At 45.7% G+C, this 21,225-nt stretch overlaps 1 long non-coding RNA gene across 1 annotated transcript in view; it reads right to left on the bottom strand.

The window, feature by feature from the left end:
- LOC138642342 (uncharacterized) overlaps window positions 1-21,225 on the bottom strand; it is an 84,625-nt gene that overhangs the window by 42,677 nt on the left and 20,723 nt on the right. Inside the window, exon 2 of the long non-coding RNA XR_011314026.1 lies at window positions 4,229-4,326. This is a non-coding gene — a long non-coding RNA (uncharacterized lncRNA). The remainder of the gene's footprint in view (window positions 1-4,228; window positions 4,327-21,225) is intronic.

The following is a 21,225-nucleotide window of genomic DNA, read 5'->3' as shown; positions in this document are numbered from 1 at the left end:
CACCTGTCTCCCCCGGTGCTCCTCGTGTCTCCTGATGGGCGCCGACATCTTTTTCCGGCAAAAAAATGGCGGGCGCATGCGCAGTGCGCCCACCGGCGGCACCGGGAGGCTCTTTGGGGTCTCGGCTATTTTTTTTTACCGACCCCTGTTTTGCGATCGCCAGGAATTAACTGTTTACCGGCGATCGCAAAAAAAAAATAATAAAAAATCAATGTGTAATTCTGTTTTCTGATGTGATCGCACATCAGAGGACAGAGAAATAGGGGGATTCGGGGACCCTATCATACTTACCGGTGTCCCTAGGTCCTCCTGCGTCCTCTCCTGCCCGCCGGCGTCTTCATGGGGAAAGAAAATGGCGGGCGCATGCGCAGTGCGCCCGCCATCTGTCGGCCGGCAGGAGAAGAGCAGTTGGGGCTAAAATTAGGGTTAGGGCTAGGGTTGGGGCTAAATTTAGGGTTAGGGTTTTTTCACACTTACGTCGGTACGGGGCCGTCGCAATGCGTCGGCCCGACATACCGACGCACTTTGTGAAAATTGTGCACAACGTGGGCAGCGGATGTAAATTTTCAATGCATCCGCTGCCCAATCTATGTCCTGGGGAGGATGGGGCGGAGTTACGGCCACGCATGCGCGGTCAGAAATGGCGGGCGCGACGTACAAAAAAATGTTACATTGAACTTTTTTTGTGCCGACAGTCCGCCAAAACACAACTGATCCAGTGCACAAAGGACGCGACGTGTGGCCATCCGTCGCGATCCGTCGGCAATACAAGTCTATGGGCAAAAAACGCATCCTGTGGGCACATTTGCAGGATCCGTTTTTTGTCCAAAACGACGGATTGCGACGGATGCCAAATGACGCAAGTGTGAAAGCCTTAGGGCTAGGGTTGGGGCTAAATTTAGGGTTAGAGTTAGGGCTAGAGTTTTGGGCTAAAGTTAGGGCTAGAGTTGGGATTAGGGTTAGGATTAGGGTTGGTATTAGGGTTAGGGTTGGCATTAGGGTTAGGTTTGGGATTAGGGTTAATGTTAGGGTTGTGATTAGGGGTGTATTGGGATTAGGGTTAGGTTTGAGGTTAGGGTTGAGATTAGGATTAGGGGTGTGTTGGATTTTGGGTTTTGATTAGGGTTATGGTTAGGGTTGACTTAAGGGTTGTTTTGGGGTAAGGGTTGTGATTATCGTTAGGGTTAGTGATTAGGATTATGGATCGGGTTGGGATTAGGGTTAGGGGTGTGTTGGGGTTAGGGTCGGAGCTAGAATTGGGAGGTTTCCACTGTTTAGGTACATCAGGGGGTCTCCAAACACGACAGCCAATTTTGCGCTCAAAAAGTCAAATGGTGCTCCCTTCCTTCTGAGCTCTGCCGTGCGCCCAAACAGTGGTTTACCCCCACATATGGGGCATCAGCGTACTCGGGATAAATTGAACAACTTTTGGGGTCCAATTTCTCCTGTTACCCTTGTGAAAATAAAAACTTGGGGGCTACAATATCTTTTTTGTGGAAAAAAAAATATTTTTTATTTTCACGACTCTGCATTCTAAACTTCTGTGAAGCACTTGGGCATTCAAAGTTCTCACCACACATCTAGATAAGTTCCTTGGGGGGTCTAGTTTCCAAAATGGGGTCACTTGTGGAGGGTTTCTACTGTTTAGGTACATCGGGGCTCTGCCAACGCAACATAACGCCCGCAGACCATTCTATGAAAGACTGCATTCCAAAACGGCGCTCCTTCCTTCCGAGCTCTGCCGTGTGCCCAAACAGTGGTTTACCCCCACATATGGGGTACCAGCATACTCAGGACAAATTGGACAACAACTTTTGGGGTCCAATTTCTCTTGTTACCCTTGCGAAAATAAAAACTTGGGGGCTAAAAAAAATCTTTAGTTGAAAAAAAAATTATTTTTTATTTTCACGACTCTGCATTATAAACGTCTGTGAAGCACTTGGACATTCAAAGTTCTCACCACACATCTAGATAAGTTCCATGGGGGGTCTAGTTTCCAAAATGGGGTCACTTGTGTGGGGTTTCCACTGTTTAAGCACATCAGGGGCACTCCAAATGCGACATGGCGTCCAATCTCAATTCCAGCCAATTCTACATTGAAAAAGTAAAACGGCACTCCTTCTCTTCCAAGCTCTGCGGTGCGCCCAAACAGTGGTTTATCCTCACATATGGGGTATCGACGTATTCAGGAGAAATCGCACAACAACTTTTGTGGTCTAATTTCTCCTGTTACCCTTGTGAAAATAAGAATTTGTGGGCGAAAAGATCATTTTTGTGTAAACAAATGCGATTTTTTATTTTCACGGCTCTACGTTATAAATTTCTGTTAAGCACTTGGGGGTTCAAAGTGCTCACCACACATCTAGATAAGTTCCTTAAGGGGTCTAGTTTCCAAAATGGTGTCACTTGTGGGGAGTTTCCACTGTTTAGGCACATCAGGGGCTCTCTAAACGTGACATGGCGTCCGATCTCAATTCCAGCCAATTCTGCATTGAAAAAGTCAAACGGCGCTCCGTCACTTCCAAGTTCTGCGGTGCGCCCATAAAGTGGTTTACCCCCACATATGGGGTATTGGCGTATTCAGGAGAAATTGCATAACAAAATTTATGGTTACATTTCTGTTTTTACACGTGAAAAAAAAAGTTAAATGTTCATTTTTTCCTTCCACATTGTTTCAGTTCCTGTGAAGCACGTAAAGGGTTAATAAACTTCTTGAATGTGGTTTTGAGAACCTTGAGGGGTGTAGTTTTTAGAATGGGTATTTTCTATCATATAGACCCCTAAAAATGACTTCAAATGTGATGTGGTCCCTAAAAAAAATGGTGTTGTAAAAATGAGAAATTGCTGGTCAACTTTTAACCCTTATAACTCCCTAACAAAACAAAAATTTTGGTTCCAAAATTGTGCTGATGTAAAGTAGACATGTGGGAAATGTTATTTATTAACTATTTTTCGTGACATATCTCTCTGATTTAAGGGCATAAAAATACAAAGTTTGAAAATTGCAAAATTTTCGCCATATTTCTGTTTTGTTCATAAATAATGTCGAAGAAATGTTACCACTAACATGAAGTACAATATGTCACGAAAAAACAATCTCAGAATCAGCGGGATCCGTTGAAGCGTTCCAGAGTTGTAACCTCATAAAGTGACAGTGGTCAGAAAAATTGTAACATTTGGTTCGGTCATTAAAGGGAACCTGTCACCCCGTTTTTTGAGATTGAGCTATAAATACTGTTAAATAGGGCCTGTGCTGTGCGTTACTATAGTGTATGTAGTGTACCCTGATTCCCCATGTATGCCGAGAAATACATTACCAAAGTCGGCGTTTTCGCCTGTCAATCAGGCTGGTCTGGTCAGGTGGGCGTGTTCACAGCGTTCTTTTCTTCCCCAGGTTTCCGTTGGTGGCGTAGTGGTGTGCGCATGTCCAAGGTCCGGATTCCCTGTGCCCACGTGAAGACACAGCGCGCGATCTGCGCTGTCATTCCTTTCATCGGTGCGGGCGGCCACCTTCCTGGGGCCGCGCGTGCGCAGATGTAGTGCTCTGCTGCACGGGGCTTCAGGAAAATGGCCGCGGGATGCCGCGCGTGCGCAGAAGAGATCGCGGCGGCCATTTTCCCAAAGCCGAGATGCAAACTCGGCTTTGGGAAAATGGCCGCCGCGATCTCTTCTGCGCACGCGCGGCATCCCGCGGCCATTTTCCTGAAGCCCCGTGCAGCAGAGCACTACATCTGCGCACGCGCGGCCCCAGGAAGATGGCCGCCCGCACCGATGAAAGGAATGACAGCGCAGATCGCGCGCTGTGTCTTCACGTGGGCACAGGGAATCCGGACCTTGGACATGCGCACACCACTACGCCACCAACGGAAACCTGGGGAAGAAAAGAACGCTGTGAACACGCCCACCTGACCAGACCAGCCTGATTGACAGGCGAAAACGCCGACTTTGGTAATGTATTTCTCGGCATACATGGGGAATCAGGGTACACTACATACACTATAGTAACGCACAGCACAGGCCCTATTTAACAGTATTTATAGCTCAATCTCAAAAAACGGGGTGACAGGTTCCCTTTAAGTACCAAATTGGCTCTGTCACTAAGGGGTTAAGGTATCGACATGATCAGGTATTCCAGCAGTTTGCCCATAGAGATTAGTAAATAAAGTATATGTTAAGGAAAAACACCACTTTCCATTGTGAGAATAGCATGCACCAATCTGTTTCCTACCTCTGTCTCACAGTAGATCCTGCTGCTCTTGGTGAAACGGCTTTACTTGGGGAGCGGCCAGAGGCGCCAACATTGGTAGAACTTGCTGCAGGACCAGGCTGAGGGACATGAAACAAGTCAGTGTGAGATAATTACCAAGCTACATTTACCAGAAAAACAGTTTAACATGCAGCACAAAATAAACCATCTAACAGATGGTGAAAATAGACTAGACAGTCTCAAATGCTCCAAAATAATTAAAAAGCATTCACCACTGATATTTTTGGACTCTTCTGAAGTCAGTTTTGACAGCGCCCCATTCTCACCAGGGTATCCACCATGACATGATAAGGCAGCACACCATACATCTTCAGCGCTTTGCAGAACTCCTCACCCTCCATATCTATGGTGGATTTAGGGCAGGGGTTAAGATTGTCTAGTCCAATTAGACAGCACTGACATATTGGACCCACTGTCTGTACAGAAAGGAGGGTTATTCCACTACCACATGGACTATTGGAGCCTTCCATAACTCAACATGGAAAAAGTATTTCAAAATGACAAAAAGGGAAAGCTGAACAAACAAGCACAGTGTCCAGAGAAGTACAAATGAAAGCTTAGCTCTGCTTACACCGTGCATCAGCGCGTCATATGCCTGAAGGATTTCCCAACTTTCCTCCAAAAGAAAACTCACATGTATTGTGTAGTTAAAACTCACAGCCACGATCCGGAACAGCAGCGTTTTGGGTGCAGCGCGCCTGTGAGATTTATAGAAATCCCATGCCCAATGTGCTTCTATTTCATGCATAAACTCCCCGGCAGTGCAGGTTAAGTTCTGCCGCATGTTAGTTCTGCAGAGGAGACCCTAGTCACTGCTGCATAGTTTCACCCATGACAATTCATTAGACGAGGTAAATCCGCATGGTTCACTTAACACTTGCAGATTCAACTGCATAATTAAAACGGAGCAAAATGACGCTGTGTCCAAAAACGCTGCTATTCCTGATTGAGAAACATTCCATAGGAAAATAGCCTCATCAAATCCTTGTCAAATGACAAATGCACTAGCAGGATGCAAACTACTGATAGAAAACAACCACCCACTCACCTGGCAAATTATGGAGTAAGCAAAAATGCACAAAAAACATGCAAACTTACCAGTGTGACTGGCGTTTTATGCAAGCCCTATTTGTGTGCATTTTTGCTACTTGGCAGCCACCCCCTCCATAATTTGCCAGGTGAGTGGGTGGCTGTTTCCATCAGTAGTTTGCACCTGTGCTGCCCCTGCCTTTATCCATGGGGGCCTGCTGCATCCTGCTAGTGCATTTGACAAGGTTTTGGTGAGGCTATTTATTCCTATGTATTCCTGATCGAGGGCACATATCTCGACTTGCAGTAAAACAGCACAGTTCTAACCTGCATCTTTCAAGTAGTACTAGTGTACACTCAGTGTGGCAATGCATTGTCATTGTCCACACTAAAAATCAGAACACAAGAGGTTGCCCACAATCAGTAAACTTTGCAAGTTGGACACTGTGCACTTGTACAGCGGCCAGATGTTACAGCCTAGCAGATGGGATTTCAAGAAACTCGATGCCCATTATAGGTGCACTGACCCTCGCGGAGACCGCAGACCACAGCATTTCAATTTTTCTTGTGGAGACTCGAGTCTCCACAAGAGAAATTTCCCCCGTACAATGTATTGGACATGGTGAATCCCCACCGTTCAATTAACACATGCGGAGTCACCTGTGTTCAATAGATGGCAGACCTTTGGATGCAGCGATCATGTGCTGCCAGTTCCGGATCGTGGGCGCATGCCCTTAGGCTTATTTTTCATAAATTGCACATACGGTATTGGATACATATGTGCTATGGGTTTTCATTACCAATATTGCTCCATTTGCATTTGCCTGTTTCCATACTTCTTACAGAAAGCAAAACCAAGATTGCTGTAGAAGACAAATGGTGCAAGATTTGTGACAAAACCTAAACGTAAGAACTATGCTCTGCCCAAAACACATATTTAGCAAAAAGAAAAAAAGACCCAAAGCTCCATAGAAATTGACATCCACCAGGTTTGACCAATGTAGTTTTCATCAATAGTAAAGCCTTTTGGAAACCCTAGGGTCAGGGGTGTTGACTATCTCCTCTACAGTCCTTGTGAAATGGACACAGGTGGAGCAAAATACTGAAAACTGACCTAACAATCCGAAATAAGATTTATCGCGAGGACAGATTCTCTTCTATACAGGAGGTCATTAGCGGACCTACATGCTGGGGCAAATTTAGAGGCATTCACACGGCACAATCAGCCGAAGAATAAGCAAATACTCATTTGTGGGGTGCAAAAATCATTTGGTTTGCACCCAGATCATCGCTCTCTGCAGCACATCCCTATGCTGCTGACAACTGCAGCCTGTGCCCATGGAAAGCGCCATCACATACTATTCGGTCCACCTGCGTAAGGTCATTACAGGACCAACCAAGCTGCCGGTCAGGCTGTGCATGGAGCAGTGTGAACGCATCCTTAGGCTACTTTCACACATCAGGTTTTTGGTTTCAAGCAGAATCCGGCTAATGCTTTAAAAAACTGATCCGTTGCAAATAGTGAAAAAACTCATGCAATGGAGAGAAAACGTAAAATCTGCATGATTTGAATGGAAAATGCATTGAAAAACCGGATCTGAAGGCCGGATTCATTGTTTCACACCTCCGTTTCACGCGTTTTTGGCCGGTTCCGTCACTGTGCGCTTTTTTCGCCGGACAAAAAAAAGTTGCTCTGGACGTTTCCTCCGTCCGACGGAAATGACTATTTGGACGGATCCAGAAAAAAAACGGATGAAACGTCTGGCCATCAGGCGCAATCCGGCACTAATACAACTACAGTTATATGAAAACGTTTGGGCACCCCTATTAATCTTAACGTAATGTTTTATAAAAAATTTTTTTTTTTTTTGCAACAGCCATTTCAGTTTCATATATCTAATAACTGTTGGACACAGTAATATTTCTGCCTTGAAATGAGGTTTATTGTACTAACAGAAAATGTGCAATCTGCATTCAAACAAAATTTGACAGGTGCATAAGTATGGGGCACCCTTATCATTTTCTTGTTTTAAATACTCCTACCTACTTTTTACTGACTTAGTAAAGCACTTTTTTTGGCTTTCTAACCTCATTGAGTTTTGAACTTCATAGCCAGGTGCATGCAATCATGAGAAAAGCTACTTAAAGTGGCCACTTGCAAGTTGCTCTCCTGTTTGAATCTCCTCTGAAGAGTGGCATCATGGGCTCCTCAAAACAACTGTCTAATGATCTGAAGACAAAGATTATTCAACATAGTTGTTCCGGGGTAGGATACAAAAAGCTGTCTCAGAGATTTAACCTGTCAATTTCCACTGTGAGGAACATAGTAAGGAAACGGAAGAACACAGGTACAGTTCTTGCTAAGGCCAGAAGTGGCAGGCCAAGAAAAACATCAGAAAGGCAGAGAAGAATGGTGAGATAAGTCAAGGACAATCCTCAGACCACCTCCAGAGAGCTGCAGCATCAACTTGCTGCAGATGGTGTCACTGTGCATCGGTCAACTATACAACGCACTTGCACAAGGAGAAGCTGTATGGAAGAGTGATGCCAAAAAAGCCGTTTCTGCAAGCACGCCACAAACAGAGTCGGCTGAGGTATGCAAAAGCACATTTGGAGAAGCCAATTTCTTTTTGGAAGAAGGTCATGTGGACTAATGAAACCAAGATTGAGTTGTTTGGTCATACAAAAAGGCGTTATGCATGGCGGCCAAAAAACACAGCATTCCAAGAAAAACACTTGCTACCCACAGTAAATTTTGGTGGAGGTTCCATCATTTTGGGGCTGTGTGGCCAATGCTGGCACCGAGAATCTTGTTAAAGTTGAGGGACGCATGGATTCCTCTTAGCATCTGCAGATTCTTGACAATAATGTTCATGAAATCAGTGAAAGTTGAAGTTACGCAGGGGATGGATCTTTCAGCAAGACAATGATCCAAAACACCGCTCCAAATCTACTCAGGCATTCATGCAGAGGAACAACTTTTCTGGAATGGCCATCCCAGTCCCCAGACCTGAATATCATTGAACATCTGTGGGATCATTTGTAGAGGGCTGTCCATGCTCGGCGGCCATCAAACTTAACTGAATTGAAATTGTTTTGTAAAGAGGAAAGGTCAAAAATACCTTCATCCAGGAACTAATTAAAAGCTACAGGATGCGACTAGAGGCTGTTATTTTTGCAAAAGGAGAATCTACTAAATATTAATGTCACTTTTCTGGTGGGGTGCCCATACTTATGCACCTGTCAAATTTTGTTTGAATGCAGATTGCACATTTTCTATTAGTTCAATAAACCTCATTTCAAGGCAGAAACATTACTGTGTCCAACAGTTATTAGATATATGAAACTGAAATAGCTGTTGCAAAAAAAGCATAGTTACTCACCGATAACGGTGTTTCTCAGAGCCCATGACAGCACTACCAGAGAGAGGGGATCCGCCCTTCAGGGACAGGAAACCTACAGGATAAAAGGGCGGTACCTCTCCCCTGCATCAGTTTTGTTTACAGAGCATCGAAGGTCCTCCAGATTAGTCACAACAAAAAATATACAACTTAATCATATTGCTTAACAAGTGAACACCGTGTCTATATGGAAAACATTTCATACAAAATAATGTGCTCACCGCACACGTGATGAGGGGGGGAATAAGCAGGTGCTGTCATGGGCTCTGAGAAACACAGTTATGGTTGAGTAACTACGCTTTTCTCAGTCGCCCATGACAGCACTACCAGAGAGAATTGTAGAGATTATTGCTTAGGGAGGGACCACAGCCTGCAGAAACCTTCTTCCGAAGGTTAGGTCAGACGAAGAGGCTAGGTCTAAGCGGTAGTGTCTGAAAAAGGTTGAAGGTGATGACCAGGTGGCCGCCTTACAAATTTGATCTAATGGTACCTCTGACCTTTTGGTCCAGGAGGTCGCCATAGCCCTTGTAGAGTGGATGAGTACGCCAAGGCTATTGCGTCTGTTACCCATCGAGCTATAGTGCCCTTAGAAGCTTTGAGTCCTTTTCTGGGCCTCTGGAAGCAGATAAAAAGAGACCCTTCCTTCCTATGCTGCTGGGTGATTTTAATGTATTGGACTAGACACCTTTTCACATCTAGTGTATGGAATTTCTCTTCCTTCTTATTTCTAGGGTCTGGACAGAAGGAAGGAAGGATTATTTCCTGAGATCTATGGAATGTGGACGCAACTTTTGGTAAGTAGGCAGGGTCTGTTTTCAGTATAACCTTATCGTCCAGGATTTGTGTAAAGGGTGGGTTTGCAGACAGGGCTTGGAGGTCACTTATCCTACGGGCCAATGTCAGGGCTATCAGGAGGGCAGTTTTAAGTGAAAGAATCCTAAGGGGTACCAATTCTATAGGCTCAAACGGGGATTCTGTTAGAGCTGACAATACTAAGTTCAAATCGCAGGTTGGTAATCTACGTATAGTTACAGGTTTAGACCTTGCGGCTGCTCTGACAAGCCGTATTACCCAAGGGTTGGCAGCTATGTTTTCACAGTATAATGCTCCTAGAGCGGCTATCTGTACCTTTCAAAGGTACTTACTGAAAGGCCTAGGTCTAACCCCTTTTGTAGAAATTCTAATATTTCAGCAACTGGAACCCCGTCTTGCAACCTTACCCCGGAGGAGGAAATGTTTTTTCCAGGTTTTACCATATATTTTTTGTGGTCACAGGTTTTCTACTTTTCATTAGAGTAGATACTAGTTTGTCGGGAAAACCTTTCCCTCAATAGTGACCTCTCAAATTCCACGCTGTCAGATGGAGATTCTCTGACTGAGGGTGGAACACCGGTCCCTGAGACAGGAGGTCCAGAAGATCCGGAAGAACCCAGGGATCGGTGATCGATAGCATCCTCAGCCATGAGAACCAGGCTCTCTTGGGCCAGAAGGGGGCTATTAGGATGAGTCTGGATCTGTCCTGCCTGATCTTCCATAGGACTGCTGAAATGAGAATAGTAGGGGGAAATGCATACGCAAGGGTCTGTGTCCAGGGAATTGTGAACGCATCCACAGCCTGAGGGTTCCCCCCGGAATCTAGGGAGCAGAAAGTTTCCACTTTTCTGTTGTGTACATTGGCAAAGAGGTCTATTACAGGGATTCCCCACAGATCTGTAATTTTGTTGAAGAGGCCCTGATTTAGAGACCATTCCCCCCTGCTTTAGTTGGGTACGACTCAGGAAGTCCGCTTTCTGGTTTTCTACACCCTTTATATGTAGGGTCGATAGGGATAGGAAGTTGTTTTGTACCAAGCTGAAAATTTTGGAGGTGGTTTTCATTAGTGTTTGAGACCTGGTCCCCCCCTGGTAGTTTAAGTAGGCTATTACTACTCTGTTGTCCGAGAATACTCGGACATGATGGCCTTGTAGCTTGTCTAGGAAGTACAGTAATGCATGATTTACGGCCCTCAGTTCTTTTTGATTTGAGGAAGACCTGAGCTCCTGAATTGTCCATATCCCCTAAGCGACTCTGTTGTCCAGGTGAGCCCCCCCACCCTGTGGGACTTGCGTCTGTGGTACCTATCTGAGACGCTTCTATCACCCAGGGAATCCCTTTTGATAAGTTGCTGGGATTTAAACCACCAAGCTAGGGAATAAATAGTAGGCAAATTTAGAGTCATGCGACCCTCTAACCGCCCCCCTAGTAGTTTCTGGTTTCTTAAAATGTCCCACTGGAGAGGTCTTGTGTGGAGCTGTGCCCACAAAACTGCTGGGAGACAGGCATAGAGGGACCCCAGCAATGACATCGCCTTTCTTAGAGTCATCGTAGGGTTTGCACGTGCTTCCGATACTAGGTGGATTATCTTTTGTTTTTTTCTTGTCTGGAAGGCGACACACTTGGGAACTTGAGTCCAAAGTGAGACCCAAAAATTCTTGAACCCCGGTTGGTTCCAGTTTTGACTTTTGGAGGTTCACCAGCCAGCCCAATTTTTTTAAAGTGACTATCACTCTGTCGCATTGCTGACGGCAGAGTCCGGCCGAGTTGCTCACAATCAGAAAGTTGTCTAGATACGGAATAATCAAGACGTCTTCCTCTCTCAGATGTGCCATCATCTCTGTTATCAGCTTGGTGAAAATGCGGGGTGCAATTGATATGCCAAAGGGAAGAGCCCTTGTCTGTCCTTTTATGACTACTGCCAGTATGAGGAATTTGAGAGGTCTTGTGGATGGGGACGTGATAATACGCATTGCTGAGATCTAGAACTATCATAAAACAGTTTGGAAACAGATTTTTTATTGTTGACTTTATTGTCTCCATTTTGAATCTCTGTTTTTTTACATAAGTATTCAACTTCCGTAAGTTTATTATAGTCCGTAAGGTTCCGTCCGGTTTGGGAACCAGGAACAATGGAGTAAAATCCCTTCCCTGTCTCCAGAGGGGGGACTTCTTGGATGACAGCTTTGTCTATCAGTTTTAAGATTTCTAGTTCTAGAGCTTCTTGTTGTTGAGGAGACGACCTCAGCGGTGTTACCACATAGTTTTGTGGGGGTAGGGATAGAAATTCTATGCGAAGCCCTTCTCCTATTAACTTTAATATCCAAGGGCTGGTCGAGATTTTCTCCCAGGCCGGGAGGAATTGAGATAATCTCCCTCCCACCCTGGGGGAGATGTCACTTGGGGAGGGGGGGGAGTGGGGGGGTTTGTGTTTCTATCCCGAGGGGAGTTACCAAAAAGGAACCCCCTGTCCTTTATTTTCCCATCATCCCATCTGTTTTGTTCCCTTGGCGGTCTTCTCCTAAAAAATTTCCTATTCCGAAAGGGCCGCTTATTATATGTTGGGGCCAGGATGGGAAAACCTTTCTTTTTATCACCTGCTTTTTGCAGGATATCATCCAGAGTCTCTCCAAAAAGAAACTTGCCCTCACATGGGATTGAACAAAGTTTTTGCTTGGTTTGTAAGTCCCCCGGCCAGCTCTTTAGCCATAAGCTTCTACGCGCTGCATTTGAAAGAGCTGCAGATCTGGACGCTAATTTAATTGAGTCGGCCGATGAATCTGCCAAAAATGCTGCGGCTCCTCTAATCATAGGGATAGACTCTAAAATTTTATTTCTGGGGACCCCATCCCTAAGCGGTTTCTCTAGGTTAACAACCCAGATCATTAAGGATCGTGACGTGCAGGCAGCCGCTATGGTTGGCCTTAAGCATCCTCCTGCTGACTCCCAGGCCCCTTTAAGAAAAGTATCTGCTCTTTTATCAAGAGGATCTTTCAGGGTTCCCATATCCTCGAATGGTAATGCGAACTTTTTCGAGGCCTTAGCTACCACAACGTTGAGTTTGGGGGCTTTATCCCATGAGACAGAAGCCTCTTCTTCAAAGGGGTATTTTCTTTTAATTGAGGGAACCGATGCATTTTTCCTTTCAGGTTTCTCCCACTCCTTTTTAATTAATGCTTGTATGTTTTCATTAAGGGGAAACACTTTACGCTTTTTTTTGGGATAGCCCTCCAAACATAATGTCCTGCACAGGACGAGGGTCCAACACCCCCATTGTTGATCTTACTGCCTTTACAAGGCCAACAACCTCATCTAGGGGGAAACAATGACGACCTCCACTCTCATTATCCGAAGAAGAGAAGGAGGAATCCTGCTTATCTGAGTTTTTACTCTCGGAGCTGGAAGAGTCAGAATTCCTATAAGGAATAGGTTGTTTCCTACTAGCTCTCTTTTCACTTTTAAGGGAGTTAAAGACAGTCTCAACCTCTGATTTAATTACAGATCGTAACTCAGAGGCGAAGTTTGGGGTCTCCTCACAGAGGACTCGTTCTATACAGGAGTCACATAGCTTCTTATCCCAAGACTGCTGTAGGGCTTTCTCGCATAAGGGGCAGGTTCTGTGTTTTGTCTTCCCCGTTCTCTTCCTTGCCTAAGACAAATGGAGAAGGGGAACCCCAATTACAAAAAGTGAGCTTTCACGAAGATCACTCACCAATCTGACGCAGCCAGAGGTACCGGTTCTGGAGGAGGGGCAGGATCCTGATGTGTGAGATCCGTAGGCGGTAGCTGGTTCACCACGCTGGAATTCTTACTATGCTGCGTGGAATGGCAATCAGACCGAGAACTCCGGTTGTCCGCAGAAGTTCGCTTTTTCTGAGCGTCCGACTTCTGCCGCTGATGATGGCACTGCTGCTGCGGCTGGAGCTGCTGATCACTGTCCTCCATGGTACTACCTTGGGACGGCATGCAGCTTCCATGTGCACCTTCTTTTAAAGATTGGTGCTTATCCCCTCCCCCCGTGGCTGCATCACTGAGGAAGAGTCTTTTTTTTTTTCTCCTTCTCGATCTTCTGCACCCAATGCACATGCGCGCGCAGTCAGCGACCCGGAAATGAAGAACTCCGGTTCCGGGGCAGCGCCATCTTGGTGCAGTCAGTCACCGCACTGCCCCTGAACCGGAAGCTCTCCCATCACTTCCAGTGCGGCGCCATCTTAGAGATCCAGGCGTCCTGTGCGCGGCAGAGTGCTGGAGCCCCTAACTCCTATCCGGAGTGGCGGCTGCGCTTCCCCCTCGCTCACGCTTCCCGACCCATCGGTCGTACCTGTGGCGGCCTCGGATACCGGACCAGCCGTGGCAGGGGCCTCCCCGCTGCCAGAACCCGGACTGGCCGGCTCCGGATTCCTCGTCAGGTCGGTCTTCATACAGGTACCGTCCAAGAAGGTTCCCCATCAGGGACAGGAAACCAAACTGATGCAGGGAAGAGGTACCGCCCTTTTATCCTGTAGGTTTCCTGTCCCTGAAGGGCGGATCCCCTCTCTCTGGTAGGGCTGTCATGGGCGACTGAGAAAAACAATTTTTATAAAACATTAAGCTTAAGATTAATAGGGGTGCCTATAACTGTATATGAGAAAAAAACGGATCCGGCGTAAAAAAAAAAAAAAAAAAAAAAAAAAAAAAAAAAGGGTATTATACCTACCGATAATTTGATTTCCAGGAGTCCATCCTGACAGCACTCTGGATGATGTCCTCCTCCTTGCAGGGACAGGAAAAACACCACGAGAGGTTAAAAAGTCCCACTCCGCCCCCTTTCCTTTAGTGTTTTGACAAGTACCACACCATGGATAGATATACTTTGACTTCTTTATTAACCAAACATATTACAGCATATGAAATAGTATACATAGGGGGGGAAGTAACGGTGCTGTCAGGATGCACTCCTGGAAACCGAATTATCGGTAGGTATAATACCCATTTTCCAGGACGTCCCCCTGACAGCACTCTGGAGAATACCAAAGAAAACTCCTTTAGGGTGGGACAACTGCCTGGAGAACCTTTCTCCCAAATGACATTTGCTGGGTTGCCAACACGTCTAGTTTATAATGTTTACAGAATGTAAACCTGGCCCAGGTTGCGGCTTTACAGATTTGTTCTAATGATGCCCCTGCCCGTTCAGCCCATGATGCTGAAATGGCCCTAGTAAAATGGGCTTTAATTCCTACTAGACAATCTACCCCTTCTGATGCATAGGCTTTGGAAATTACTGTAGTGATCCATCTAGCTATGGAAGCTTTGGATGCTTTTTTACCCTTATTTTTACCCCCAAAAATAGATTGGGATCTTTTCTCCAGGTATTAGTAGCTTCTAGATAATCTAAGACTGCTTGTCTGACATCCAGAGAATGTAAAGATTGCTCTTTTGTATTAGAAGGATTATTACAAAAGGAGGGTAAAATTATTTCCTGGTTTCTGTTTTGTACTGAAGCTACCTTAGGGACAAATGATGGATCTAATTTTAAGATTATATGATCCTCATGAATCTGGAGGTATGGGTCCCTAATCGACAGGGCTTGAATCTCTCCCACTCTTTTGGCCGTTGTAATCGCTACCAAAAAGGCTGTTTTCCATGTTCGCACTGCAATAGGCATGTCACCCTCAAGGGTATAAGAATCTTTACATAGAGCTCTGAGCACTAGATTTAAATCCCAAGTGGGAGTTATTTGTCTAAACGTGGGACGCAATCTTTGGATGGCTTTTACGAATCTAATTATCCATGGGTGAGAGGCCAAAGGATAATCCAAGAAAGTGCTAAGAGCTGAAATCTGTACCTTAAGGGTACTAGGTCTCAGCCCCATATTGAATCCGGATTGGAGAAAATCCAGAACTCTGGGAACATCCGGGGTCTCCGGCATCACGGCCGACCTGCCACCCTCCATACAGAATTTTTTCCAAATTTTGTAGTAAATAGCTGAAGTTACTGGCTTCCGACTAGCCTGAATGGTTGAAATGACTTCATCGGATAGCCCCCGAGCTTTCAAGATGTCCCTCCCAGGATCCACGCTGAAAGGTGTAATCGTTCTGGGTTTAGGTGTAAAACAGGTCCTTGATAAATGATGTCCTTCCATAGAGGAAGTCTGATTGGGTTCTCTGTTGTCATGGCTCCCAGCAACAGAAACCAGCTTCTTTTTGGCCAGAATGGTACAATCATCAGAACTGTTGCTTGGTCTTCTTGAATTTTTCTGAGTACCATCGGGATGAGTGCTAGTGGAGGAAATGCATAAGAGAGTGGTTCGTCCCATGTTTGACTTAAGGCGTCGACTGCTTCTGGCATGTCCGTAGGGTTGAGGGAATAGAATCTGGCCACCTACGAATTCTTTCTTGTAGCAAATAGATCTATCTTGGGAGTCCCCCCAACGGTGACATAATAGCTGGAAGATCTCTTGATTTAGCTTCCATTCTGTTGGACAGACTTCTTTTCTGATCGAATAAATCGGCAGAACGTTCTGAGATCCCTCTAAGTGGACTGCTGTTATTGACAGAACTGTGTTCTCTGCCAAAAAAAATATTTTGTGCCAACTCTTGAAGTGGTCTGTGTCTGGGACCTCCCTGATGCTTTATGAAGGATACAGATGTCATGTTGTCTGATAGGATCTTCACGTTTGTTCTTTAAGCAAGAACGATTTCTTCTTAGAGCCTCCCAAACCACGTAAAGCTCTCTGTAGTTTGAGGATTTTTGGCTGATATCTTCGGGCCACCTGCCTTGGATGAACGATCCTTCTAGATGAGCTCCCCATCCCCACTGACTGGCGTCTGTAGTGATCACCAAACAAGGGGTCAAGGTCCAAGGAACACCTACTCTTAGGTTGCTGTATTGTGTCCACCACTGCAATGATCTTTTTACTGTCTTTGATAAGTGAATTATTCTGTTCAGTGACGACTGACTCCAATCCCATATCGAGAGAACTTGATCTTGTAATAACCTTGAGTGAGCTTGGGCCCATCTTACACAAGTGATACAGGCTGTCATCTTTCCTAATATCTTCATGGCTGATGTCTCAGGAATTCTATGATCAACTTTCTCATTGACTCCTGCTTTTCTCTTGGTAGAAAGGATTGTCTTGAGGTAGCATCTAGAAGAACTCCCAGTAATACCTTCCGAGATTCAGGCTTTAGGTGTGACTTCTTCTGATTTACGACCCAACCTAGGTGTTCCAACACTGAAATGGCTTGATCTCTGTGTAGGAGTAAGGCGTTTTTTGTTCTGGCTACTAGCAGAAAATCGTCCAAATAAGGAATTATTGTAATTCCTTCGTTTCTTAAGTATGCCACTACCTCCGCTACCAGCTTTGTAAATATTCTTGGTGCTGGGCAAGGCCGAACGGGAGGCACTGAAATTGGAGGTGGCAGGTTTGGTCCGGAATTTTTACCGAAAACCACAGAAGCTCCAGAGATGTTGAATGGATTGGAACCTGATAATACGCACTTTCCAGATCGAGCGTACACATTACAGAATCTTTGTCTATAAGGTGGATAGTTGACGTTATGGATTCCATTCTGAATCTCTTGTATTTGACAGACGTTTAAAGGCTTTAGGTTTATTATTGTGCGTGTTTCTCCTGATGGTTTTGGGATTGAGAATAGGGAAGAGTAGTGACCTCTGGCTATCTCGGTTGTGGGAACCTGCACTATAACCTGAGAGCTGAACAACTTCTGAAGGTCTGTGAACATTGGTGAATTGTTCGCCACACTTGTTGGTGGAATACACCTCTGTGGTGCTGGAGATATGAGTTCTATTTTGTAACTTTCCGATATTATACTGAGGACATGTGTTTTTTGTGATTTGTCTCCAGTTGTTCAGAAAAAGGCTGAGCCTGCCCCCTACACCTATGGCGTCATTGTCTCCTAGATCTAGGGCTTGATCCAAAAAGGGAATTTCTTCCCCTTCTGTTCTGAGTATAGGCTCCTCTATAGGCACCTCTGCTGGATCTCCACTGTTCTCTATAGTCAAGCTGTTTGCCTCTATAGGAACTTCGAGGTGGGGGTCTTTTCTGAAATGGCTGAAATTTTTTTGGTTTGTCCTCGGGAAAACCTTTTTTCATTATCTGATGCGGATTCTAAAATTTCATCTAATGCCTGTCCAAATACCTTGGATCCTGAAAAGGGAATGGCACAAAACATATTTTTAGAGGCATTATCTCCTGACCAAGATTTAAGCCATATAGCCCTACGGGTTGCATTGGATAATGAACTATTCCTGGCTGCAGATCCCACTGATTCCGCCAACGTATCGGCCATAAAGGCTGTGGCAGATTTTATGATGGGTAAAGAAGAAATTATATCAGCCCACGGGGGTTTTATTAACCAAATGTTCCTCTAACTGCCCCATTCACAAATACATGGACCTGGCTACTGACGTGGCAGCTATATTAGCCTTTATCAGAGCCGCCGATGTTTCCCAAGCACGACGCAACAGAATATCTGCCTTGCGGTCCATAGCATCTCTGAGACTAGATGAATCCTCAAAAGGAATAGCCTTTTTTTAGTAACTTTGGCTACAGGTACGTCGACTTTCGGTATTTCTTCCCAAGTTTTGATATCCTCCGGATCAAATGGTAGATGGCTCTTAAATTACCGGGACATTACCAGTCTACGTTTTGCATCCTTCCATTCTTGCAATATCATCTGTCTGATATGATCGCTCACTGGGAACACAGTCTGTCTCTGATGTAAGCCCTCCAAACATCAAATCTTGTCTGGACTTTGGACGCGGCTCTTCCTTCATCTGCATCGTATTCTTCACTGCTTGTACCAAATCTTCTGTGTCTTCTAGGGGAAAGAGAAACTTCCTCCCCTGATCCTGTTCTCCTAGCGGTAGTTCACCTTCTTCCTGATCCGAACTCCTAAAGTCCGATTCTTCTTTAGACGAAACATCTATATCACCTTGATCCAGGTCCATTCGTGGTCTTTTGCAACTCAGACTTGGGCTGGAGGGATACCGTTGTGTCATGGTAGCCAACGAACTGTGTACTTCCTCCCGAATTAAAGCTCTCATTTCAGATAAAAAAAAAAAAAAAAGGGAATTACACTTACCGGTAATTCGGTTTCCAGGTAGTCCCTCAGGACAGCACCATGGAGGACGTCCTTCCTTGACCTATAGCGGGACAGGATCATAGAGAGGTTAAAAGGACCCTCCCACCTCCACTGTTGTTTCAAAGTACCACCGAAGGATGGAAATAAATGGTCTAAACGTGCCCTTACAAACACGTGTGTAATAAACCCTTTAAGGGCTCCATCTTAATTTCGTGCCATGGTGACCCAAAGGATGAACGATCTGCCGGTAGCTTAATCCCGTGCAAGCCTAAAAAGAGAAACATACAGGAGGGAACTATGGGTGCTGTCCTGAGGGACTACCTGGAAACAAAATTACCGGTAAGTGTAATTCCCTTTTTCCATTATGTCCCTCAGGCCAGCACCATGGAGAATACCAAAGCAACTCTCCCAGGGTGGGTACAGAAGCCAGGAATCAAAGTCCAAGGCAAAAACCAGACAAGATGATATATACCGTATATACTCGAGTATAAGCCGAGATTTTCAGCCCATTTTTTTGGGCTGAAAGTCCCCCTCTCGGCTTATACTCGAGTCATATACCCGGGTGTCAGCAGGGGAGGGAGAGCGGGGGCTGTGTAGTTATACTTACCTGCTCCCAGCGCGGTCCCTGCAGTCCCTGGCTTCTCCGGCGCTGCAGATTCTTCCTGTACTGAGCGGTCACATGGCACCGCTCATTACAGAAATGAATAGGCAGCTCCACCCCCATAGGGGAGGAGCCGCATATTCATTTCTGTAATGATCGGTGCCATGTGACCGCTCAATTACAGGAAGAAGCTGCAGCGGCGGAGAAGCCAGGGACTGCAGGGACCGCGCTGGGAGCAGGTAAGGGGAGCGCAGCGCTATAATTACCTGCTCCTCGCTCCGGCTCCGTCTGCAGCGTCCTCTAGCAGTGACGCTCAGGTTAGAGGGCGCTGTGACGTAGTCAGTGCGCGCCCTCTGCTGAGCGTCAGTGCTGGAGACGGAGCCACACGAGGAGCAGGTAATTATTGAAAGCGCCGGCGTCCTGAGAAGAGAGGTGAGTATGTGATATTTTTTTTTTATGGCAGCACCAGCAGCATTCTAAGGAGCACCTATGGGGCCATAAAGGTGCAGAGCATATATGGGGCACAGCATTCTAAGGAGCACCTATGGGGCCATAAAGGTGCAGAGCATATATGGGGCACAGCATTCTAAGGAGCACCTATGGGGCCATAAAGGTGCAGAGCATATATGGGGCACAGCATTCTAAGGAGCACCTATGGGGCCATAAAGGTGCAGAGCATATATGGGGCACAGCATTATAAGGAGCATCTATGGGGCCATAAAGGTGCAGAGCATATATGGGGCACAGCATTATAAGGAGCATCTATGGGGCCATAAAGGTGCAGAGCATATATGGGGCACAGCATTATAAGGAGCATCTATGGGGCCATAAAGGTGCAGAGCATATATGGGGCACAGCATTATAAGGAGCATCTATGGGGCCATAAAGGTGCAGAGCATATATGGGGCACAGCATTATAAGGAGCACCTATGGGGCCATAAAGGTGCAGAGCATATATGGGGCACAGCATTATAAGGAGCACCTATGGGGCCATAAAGGTGCAGAGCATATATGGGGCACAGCATTATAAGGAGCACCTATGGGGCCATAAAGGTGCAGAGCATATATGGGGCACAGCATTATAAGGAGCATCTATGGGGCCATAATCAACGGTGCAGAGCATATATGGCACAGCATTATAAGGAGCATCTATGGGGCCATAAAGGTGCAGAGCATATATGGCACAGCATTATAAGGAGCATCTATGGGGCCATAATCAACGGTGCAGAGCATATATGGCACAGCATTATAAGGAGCATCTATGGGGCCATAAAGGTGCAGAGCATATATGGCACAGCATTACAAGGAGCACCTATGGGGCCATAAAGGTGCAGAGCATATATGGCACAGCATTATAAGGAGCACCTATGGGGCCATAAAGGTGCAGAGCATATATGGCACAGCTTTATAAGGAGCACCTATGGGGCCATAAAGGTGCAGAGCATATATGGCACAGCATTATAAGGAGCATCTATGGGGCCATAAAGGTGCAGAGCATATATGGCACAGCATTATAAGGAGCACCTATGGGGCCATAAAGGTGCAGAGCATATATGGCACAGCATTATAAGGAGCATCTATGGGGCCATAATCAACGGTGCAGAGCATATATGGCACAGCATTATAAGGAGCATCTATGGGGCCATAATCAACGGTGCAGAGCATATATGGCACAGCATTATAAGGAGCATCTATGGGGCCATAAAGGTGCAGAGCATATATGGCACAGCATTATAAGGAGCATCTATGGGGCCATAAAGGTGCAGAGCATATATGGCACAGCATTATAAGGAGCATCTATGGGGCCATAAAGGTGCAGAGCATATATGGCACAGCATTATAAGGAGCATCTATGGGGCCATAATCAACGGTGCAGAGCATATATGGCACAGCATTATAAGGAGCATCTATGGGGCCATAAAGGTGCAGAGCATATATGGGGCACAGCATTATAAGGAGCATCTATGGGGCCATAAAGGTGCAGAGCATATATGGGGCACAGCATTATAAGGAGCATCTATGGGGCCA

The sequence above is a fragment of the Ranitomeya imitator genome, chromosome 6 (genome assembly GCF_032444005.1).
Source record: "Ranitomeya imitator isolate aRanImi1 chromosome 6, aRanImi1.pri, whole genome shotgun sequence".
In the NCBI taxonomy this organism is placed as follows: domain Eukaryota; kingdom Metazoa; phylum Chordata; class Amphibia; order Anura; family Dendrobatidae; genus Ranitomeya; species Ranitomeya imitator.
Note: the sequence above shows the minus strand (reverse complement) of the source record. Positions and strands in the feature narration are given on the sequence as shown.